This window comes from Gekko japonicus, unplaced genomic scaffold, assembly GCF_001447785.1.
Source record: "Gekko japonicus isolate JY-2015 unplaced genomic scaffold, Gekko_japonicus_V1.1 scaffold1655, whole genome shotgun sequence".
NCBI classification, from domain to species: Eukaryota; Metazoa; Chordata; class Lepidosauria; order Squamata; family Gekkonidae; genus Gekko; species Gekko japonicus.
In genome coordinates, this window is record NW_015166471.1 from 119735 (window position 1) to 129438 (window position 9704).

A 9704-nucleotide genomic window follows, 5' to 3' on the forward strand; every position below is an offset into this window, starting at 1 on the left:
TGAAGTATTGCCAGAGGTCATTCCGGGGGGGGGATCGCGGGGGATCGCAGTCCCCCCGGGTGAGGTACGGGGGCGGGGCACATGACGAAGCCCCGCCCCCTGCTTCCGGCCGCCCCGCTTCCGGCCCTCATTCAGCCAGGAGGAGGCAGGAGAAGAGGGAGGGTAAGTTGCTTCCTCCCTGCCTCTCCCCACCCCTGCCTGCTTGGGGCCAGAGAGGGCCTTCGCGGGGCTTCCTTGCACTCCCACTGGCCTTGTAGGTCCACCGCCGGGCCCCTCATGGGGCTCGGCAGTGGAGCTGCAAGGCTGGCGGCGGCAGCCGGGACCGTTGGGGGCGGGGTGTGTGGCCTTATGACACACTTCCGGTGATGTCAGGGAGTGTGGCCTTATGGCACACTTCCGGTGATGTCAGGGGGTGTGGCATATGCTAATGAGTTATGCTAATGAGTTCCCCTAGCTCTTTTTCTACGAAACGACTGAGTATTGCTATCGAATATAACATCCAAGTGGCTTCTCAGGCCTTTGAAGGCTTCTCACTATGGTCTCCATCGTATTCTCCATCAATGACTGAACCAGTTTAGAGACCTAGAAGTGATCCCCACAATAGGACAAAGTGGATCGCCTTCCACTGGCTGCTACTGCTTGCCCCAATGTCAGCCTGTCTCCTATGCCTTTTCACATATCTGTGCAGGTGTCAAGGAGAATCTGTAGTTTGTCAGAACTTGCAGCCACGAGAGGAAGGTGTGGAACAGACGATGGTGGCCTTTGGCCAATGGAAAAGGAGAACTGGATGACACAGAGGTTTAGGATGCTGGGCCTGGTGAGGGGAGCTGTTTCCATATATGAAAGGATTTCAGAGGGCACATAGTGGCATGAGGAAAGGGGGCTGAGATGGTAGGGCTACACATGGACTAAGGTTGCTATTCTCCAGTTGGGGGCGGGGGATCCCCTGGTTTTCTGGGCTGCTGCCCATCACCAGCCAGCTGGCCATCAGGAGAAAATCCCCCCCCCAACAGTGACGTTGTTGGAAATAAATGTGGTGTCGGGGGCAACACTGTTTTTTGGGCAAAACTCTATGGTTTGAGGCTGATTTTACCATAGAGTTTTGCCTAAAAACTAGTGTCACTCCCAATGTCACTGAAGTGCCTACCACAATTCTGGGTGATGTAGGCACATCACACAACATCACTTCACGCTGCCAGAATGTCTCCCCCCCACCCCCCGACCAGTGTTTCTGACAGACCTGGCAACCCTAACATGAACTGCTTGTGCCCACGCCTCACAGGGTCATTGTGAAGAGGAAATGGCAGGGTGTGTGTGGAAACTTGTACATTGCCCCGAATTTCTTGGAGGCAGGGAGAGTAAAAATGAATAGTTAGCTGGGGGGTAGTGCTGTTGCTAGTGAAAGGTTTTTGGCAGGCTCGCTATAGAAACATACTGTGGGAGTTAACCAGTGAGTTCCTATTGCCAGTGTCCTTCTGCCTTACCACTGATAAATTGTTTTCTTGCACAGTAATGGGTGTGATTTTTGACCATACATGGGGAATTTGGGTTCTTCATCCCATATATTTCGTTCTTTAACATATTTCAGCCCTGTCTCTCTAAAGAACTATGTTTGAGGTGGATTATGTGATTTGTAAAAGATCCAAAACAACGCAACACCACATGTGTACAGAGAAACAAAGCATTCAAATGATACCAGGAACCTGAACAACCATTAACATTGCTGCTGTTGTTAGCCATTCAGTCCTGTTCGACTCTTACCATGAGATAAAACATTATTGCCATGAGATAAAAACCCAATAAAGACAGCCTCAGCAGATAAACCATTATAACAAAATTAGCACAGGTAAAAAATGGCAGCATATGGTGGCTTTGTTCTGGGCAGTCCAGGTCGCCCACTAGACTTCCTGGCATTGTACCCCATTCGCCACTGCTGCTTCACAGGCTGACGGGGGCTCGGAGGGCTTGTTGCACCAGCACACATTGTCACTTCTGGCACAGAAAGGGGAGTGATGCCATCACATTGGGGCCGACGCTCTAGGATACACCCAAAGCTCTATATTGAAGAAGAAGAAGAAGAAGAAGAAGAAGAAGAAGAAGAAGAAGAAGAAGAAGAAGAAGAAGAAGAAGAAGAGATTGGATTTACACCCTGCCCTTCACTACCCAAAGGTGTCTCAGAGTGGCTTACAAACTCCTTTCCCTTCCCCTCCCCACCACAGACACCCTGTGAGGTGGGTGGGGCTGAGAGAACTCTGACACAAACTGCTCTTTCAGGAACAGCTGTGCCGGAGCTTGTGACTGACCCAAGGTCACATCAGCAGGTGCACGTGGAGGAGTGGGGAATCAAACCCGGTTCTCCCAGATTAGAGTCCGTGCACTTAACCACTACACCAAACTGGCTCTGACCAGTTTAAACCCCTGACACAATGACATAGCTTCTGGTTTTGCAGCGGAAGTGAAGTTGTGCGTCGTCATGACTGTCCCCCTCGCCCAAGCATCTCCCAGGGCCTTTGCAACTTTGTGCCTGAGTTCTGCTCATGTGCTGTTGGGGTTTCATGGCAATAGAAGAAGAAGAAGAGATTGGATTTATACTCCGCCCTTCACTCAGAGTCCCAGAGCAGCTTGCAAACTCCTTTCCCTTCCCCTCCCCACAACAGATACTCTGTGAAGAAGGTGGGTCTGAGAGAACTCTGAGAGAACTGCTCTTTCAAGGACAGCTCTGAGAGAACTATGGCTTCCCCAAGGTCACACCAGCAGCTGCAAGTGGAGGTGTGGGGAATCAAACCCGGTTCTCCCAGATTAGAGTCCGTGCACTTAACCACGACACCAAACTGGCTGTCGATATGAAGCAGCATGCATCTTTCCGCGTACCTTCAGGTTGCACCAATAATGCAGAAACCACCACTCGCATTTTCTATGGATGGCTCCATTTTGCTGCCTCCCTGGTTGATGCCGGGCTCCTCCTCTGACCACTAGATGGAATTAAATATTTTTAAATGACCACACTTGGGTTTGGCCTTTCCTTTTCACAAATGATGGCAGGATAATCACTTCCCATAAATGCTTCCAAACTCATTGTTCTGGGACTTTTTTTTTTCTTTTTCCATTGCTCATAGTTTCCATTTTGTTGCCAGCCAATTTTCAGCGCTTTGGGCTTACTTTCTGTTTCTGCTCCAATTCAGACCTGGGTGATAGCTTAGAATGAGGCAGAGATGTATCAATGAAGAACAGGCTATGTGAGAGATGAGGATGGAGATGAGAATCCAATAGAATATAATTGGGACAAGCTGCAGCTACCATGTCTCCCACTCCATTAGGAAATATAAAGAAATTTTTCCAGTGCCCAGAGTAAAAGGTGGCAAACTTGAACAAGTTTTATGCAGGGCTCTTTTTGTAGAAAAAGCCCAGCAGGAACTCATTAGCATAATAGGCCACACCCAACAGCAGGAACTCATTAGCATATTAGGCCACACCCCTGACAGCACGGCTCATTAGCACATTAGGCCGCACCCCCATGTTACCAGAAGTGTGGTTATCCAGCAACACCCACCTTTTGCTTGTTATTCTGTTTACCTTGTTTGTTGTCAAAACCCAGGGCTTTTTTGTAGCAGGAACTCCTTTGCATGTTAGGCCACACACCCGTAATGTAGCTAATCCTTCTGCATGTGTTCCACAATCCCAATCCATAACCAGAATGGCACATGCAGGAACTGAGGACAACAGGCTGGGTCTATGGTCCATACCAGTGTTCCCTCTAAGCTGAGTTAGTGTGAGCTAGCTCACAGTTTTTTAGCCTCCAGCTCACACATTTTTTCTCTTAGCTCAGGAAGGATGGCTCCAGAGCAAACTAATTTAGGCAGCAGCCAAATCGCTCGCTCACAGCTTTAATGCCAGTAGCTCACAAAGTAGAATTTCTGCTCACCAGACTCCACAGCTTAGAGGGAACTCAGTCTCATGGAAAACAGCTCTTGTGATATCAGCAACAGGTGCATATGTAAGTGCCGTCACATTGCAGCTGACTTATGGCAACCTCAGTATGGAGCTTTCAAGGCAAGTGAGGGAAGCAGAGGTGATTCTCCATTGCCTTTCTCTGCAGAGCCTTCCTTGGGGGTCCCCCATCCCAAGTGCCAAACCTGCTTAGCTTAGGAAGAGAATTGAAAACAAATCAGCCAGTATCATAATGCCCCTGTATAAATCAATGGTGCGACCTCATTTGGAGTACTGTGTACAGTTCTGGTCACAACACCTCAAAAAGGATATTATAGCTTTGGAAAAAGTGCAGAAATGGGCAACTAGAACAACAAAAGGGTTGGAACACTTTCCCTATGAAGAAAGGTTAAAGCACTTGGGGCTCTTTAGTTTGGAGAAACGACGGCTGAGGGGTGACATGATCGAGGTTTATAAGATTATGCATGGGATAGAGCAGGTAGAGAAAGAAATACTTTTTCCCTTTCTCACAATACAAGAACTCTTGGGCACTCAATGAAATTGCTGAGTAGTCGGGTTAGAACAGATAAAAGGAAGTACTTCTTCAACCAAAGAGTGATTAACACATGGAATTCACTGCCACAGGAGGTGGTGGCTGCTACAGGCATGGACAGCTTCAAGAGGGAATTAGATAAGCATATGGAGCAGAGATCCATCAGTGGCTATTCACCACCAGCTATAGATAGGAACTCTCAGTCTGGGGCAAGTGATGCTCTGTATTCTTGGTGCTTGGGGGGGGGGGCACAGGGGGAGGGCTTCTAGTGTCCTGGCCCCACTGGTGGACCTCCTGATGGCACCTGGTATTTTTGGCCATTGTGTGACAGAGTGTTGGGCTGAATGGGCCATTGGCCTGATCCAACATTGGCTTCTCTTGTGTTCTTATGTTCTTATCTGATGAGAATGGTCTATACTAGGCCTCCTTCCCTCCTGTCAAAACATAAATATAGCCAAAAGCGTGATATGAGAAGTATGAAACTTACATTAACACAACATTAATTTTGATGTTTTTATTGTTAATGAACTTTATAGTTCTATATGACAGGGATAAATCATGCACACAAATTGGGCATCAGAGCCGTGAAATGGGCAGTAAAGAAAAAGATATTCAAAAGTTGAATGGATGGAACCGGGAACCAAATATGCTCTCTGCCTACGATGACACTTGATCAAGGGCCAGTTTTCCCCCAGGAAAGCCTCTCTGAGCTTTTTAAAGGATATGCTGAAGAAAGGATAACAGTCATGCATCCGTGGTGCCGACCCAGCAAAGTGGGAGCGGAAATGCCTCTTGTTTGGCATTGGGAGTCAAATCATGACATTGGTGATCATTTGGGGCGAATTTTAAGTCTCTTTTCCAAAACTGTCGGTCTGTCTAAATACGGTCTCTGATGTAATTCCCACTTTTAAATTCTCATCAGCCTCACCAGCTCATTCTAATTAGCTCTTTAGTCTGCAAAAAAAAGAAAGAAAAAAAATTGGCTGTACTCAAATGAACTGTGTGTATTTGAAGAGGCGCTTTCGGGTCATATTTGTGGGATTTAGATGAGCCATTCATTAAGTTCACCTGTTTTCAGACACCGTTCAGAGTCCCTAGATACAGCTAATTGTCCATCAGTGTGCAAGCCAAATATCTTCATAAATATTCATCGGGCAGCGAGGAATGCCAAGACTTATTCAAGAAACCTTTTTTTAAAAAAAACAAAACAAAACCCAATTCTGCCTTGCATGCCTAGATATCTGTCAAGCAACGTGATATCTGGCTGGCTTTTTACTCAGCTTCAGAACTGAAACGGCACTGTCATGTCGCAGCATTTAATAAAAATCACAGCAGGATCGTTTTCATGTGAGGGGGCTTCTGTTCGCAAACAACTATGCAAGCCAGCTTAAAACTAAGCTAAGTGGAGACATGTTTTTCCTCACAGTGACATATCAGTGTTCATTAGGGTTGCCAGATCTGGTTTGGGAAATTCCTGGAGATTTGGTGGTGGTACCTGGGGAGGGCAGAGGAGAAGGAAGGGGACACAGCAGGGATGTGAGGCCATTGAGCCTGGCCCCTGAAACTGCCCCATTTCCTCCAGGGGAAATGATCTCCATAGACTGTAGATCAGCTGCAATTCCAGGAGAAGTCTAACCACACCTTGAGTCAATAACCTTAATCAGGGCTATTTTGGGGCAGGAACGCACAGGAACGGAGTTCCGGCTGGCTTCCAAGTTGGCCACGCCCAGCAGGAACTCATTAGCATAATAGGCCACACCCAACAGCAGAAACTCATTAGGATTGGCTACATTAGGGGTGTGTGGCCTAACATGCAAAGGAGTTCCTGCTACAAAAAAAGCCCTGGGTTTTGACAACAGACAAGGTAAACAGAATAAGAAGCAAAAGGTGGGTGTGGCTGGATAACCACACTTCTGGTAACATGGGGGTGCGGCCTAATGTGCTAATGAGCTGTGCTGTCGGGGGTGTGGCCTAATATGCTAATGAGTTTCTGCTGTTGGGTGTGGTCTATTATGCTAATGAGTTCCTGCTGGGCTTTTTCTACAAAAAAAGCCCTGGAGGGAACACTGCTCCCGACCCAGGTATTCTTTGGTGGTCTCCCATCCAGCTACTTGGCCATGCCAATTACCTGCTTAGCTTCTGAAATCTGATGAGATTGGGCTTGCCTGGCTATCCAGGCCAGGGGATAACCTTAATGTTAATTCACTTCTGGGTTTATTATAACCCCCTCAACCACCATTGCACAAAGAGTTAAGCAACCTGAAGATGAGCCCCAGAGATACAGGAGATTAGGCTAGTCATAGTAGCAGCGAGCCATTTGATTTGTATTGTTTGAGTCTGAGAGATGTGAAGAGGCTTTGCTTATTTTTACTTATTTACACTTATTTTATTCTTAACACATATATTCCACCTTTCATTCTCAAAAAAGAGGCCTAGAAACTGCAGGATCCTCTCTGTCATGGTGCCTTTTCTGTGGAGTACACTCTGTTGTGATTTGGAGATGCAAGGGGCTTTGAAGCCCATTAGGGAGTTCCTGGGATCCTGACAGCCATTTATTTTCCCAGGGGACACAGCCATAAAATGCACAAAGAGGTCACAGAGAAGGAGATGTATTTTTGCAGAGAGTTAACCATTTGCCCAGCTGCTCACTGGGCAAGCTAGATAACTGTTGTAAAACATGAGCAGGGAATGCCCGTGGAACATACACTCTAGGCTGATTGAGAGAGATTGGAGTACACTTCCCACATGGGGCAAACTCCCGAAATCTAGATTAGGGGAGGCTTCCCATCAATGCAGGGCAGGAAGGATTAAAAGGCTGAATGTGTAATTTTTTAGCTGTTGGTTGTAATGCTCTTTTCATGCTTACCATGGGTTTTTTTTAAATGCTGCTTTTATTGGTCTGTACCAGGGCTATTTTGGGGCAGGAACGCACAGGAACGGAGTTCCGGCTGGCTCCCAAGTTGGCCACACCCAGCAGGAACACATTAGCATAATAGGCCACACCCAACAGCAGAAACTCATTAGGACTGGCTACAGTAGGGGCGTGTGGCCTAACACGCCCACCCAGCGGCCCGAAAGCAATTAAAAAATCAAAAGCGAGTAGGTAAATGGGTACCCACACTTAGAAGGGTGGGGGGCACCCGCCTTCCTACCGAGGTGCGTGGGGGTCGCAGCAGCAAGAACATCAATGGCGGTGGTGGCGGCGGAACCTGGACGGCGGTGGCGGAACCTGGACGGCACGGCATGGAGGAAGATCGAGCACAGCGATCCCTGGCGACCATACATGTTTTTACTTTAAAATGACCCTGTGATTGGTGTATTAAATACTCAAATGAATCTGTAAAGAAAACAAAGACACCTGTGGCACATTGGTATCTGAAGAAGTGAGCAGTGACTCACGACAGTTCCTACCCTGCCACAAATTTTGTGAGTCTTTAAGGTGCTCCTAGACTCTCGCTCTTTTCTACTGCTAGACAGACTAACACGGCTACCCATCTTGATCTATGCCGACGGCAAATGTTTGTTAGCTTGATTTATTTCTTGCACTTCTTTTCTACCCTGCTTCCTCAACAATGAGGCTCACAATGATAAAAGCAATGTGACCAAAAAATAAAAAATAAAAATACCAAGTTCAGTAAACCAGTATACAGCGGTCGTTTAGTAGAAAAAGAGCTAGGGGAACTCATTAGCATAACTCATTAGCATATGCCACACCCCCTGACATCACCGGAAGTGTGTCATAAGGCCACACACCCCACCCCCAACGGTCCCGGCCGCCACCTCTGTTGGGTGTGGCCTATTATGCTAACGAGTTCCTGCTGGGCTTTTTCTACAAAAAAGCCCTGGTCTGTACCATACATGTTTTTACTTTAAAATGACCCTGTGATTGGTGTATTAAATACTCAAATGAATCTGTAAAGAAAACAAAGACACCTGTGGCACATTGGTATCTGAAGAAGTGAGCAGTGACTCACGACAGTTCCTACCCTGCCACAAATTTTGTGAGTCTTTAAGGTGCTCCTAGACTCTCGCTCTTTTCTACTGCTGCAGACAGACTAACACGGCAACCCATCTTGATCTATCCCGATGGCAAATGTTTGTTAGCTTGATTTATTTCTTGCACTTTTTTTCTACCCTGCTTCCTCAACAATGTCGCTCACAATGATAAAAGCATGACCAAAAAAACCCCCCACCAAGTTCAGTAAACCAGTATACAACTTTAAAAACACTGACACGGATTTTCATCTGTCAGACTTTAAAAAAACACACTCATAAACTTCACAATTCTAGAACAGCTGTTTACACTGGTGAGTGCTACGACAAGGCTGGTTTTGAACATATTCGGAATGCAACCTTTCAAGCGAGAAAGTGCCTCCAGAGCCTCGGATCTGAGGACAAGGACCTGTGTTTTTCAGCAGTGGAGGATGGCAAGACCGTGAAGTTTGTCCAGACTCAGAAGTGGGCACGCTCTGAGTGCTTCACGCCAGCCCAGACTGTGTGGGTTCTCCTGGAATCCTGTTGGAATAACTGGTATTTGCAAAATGTCTAGGGAACTGCAGAATTAGTTGCCATGACCAAATGCGCCAGCAGAGCAGACCTTTGCTCAATGCAAGGCAATTCATTATCATTTCAATGCTGGACTGATTTAGCTTTTTATATTTTTTTAAAAATGCATGCTGGCAACTTGGGAGGGGGTGTAGTGAGATGAAGGAAACAAAAATAAAATCAGAAAGAAGCACTAATACACAAGCTACCGACATCACACTAAGGCTGCAGTCCCAAGGACACTTCCTGGGAGTAAGCGCTATTTAGTAACATTTATTTATTCATTCATTCATTCATTCACATTTATAGCCCACCCTTCCCAGAGATGGGCTCAGGGTGAGTAACAACATTTCATTTATACAAAACATATTAGTTAATACAATAAAATTCAAATTTAAAACACCATCATAAATATTAAAATAGTGGTCACAGCTGATAACAAATAATTTTTCTGGTTGTGGGAGGTTCCTGGCCATAGCCAGTAGTTGTTAACAGAAGAGGAGGAGGAGGAGGAGGAGGAGGAGGAGGAGATTGGATTTATACCCCGCCCTTCACTTGGAGTCTCAGAGCGGCTTACAAACTCCTTTCCCTTCCCCTCCCCAGAACAGACACCCTGTGAGGTAGGTGGGGCTGAGAGAACTCTGACACAAACTGCTCTTTTTCAAGGACAGCTGTGCCA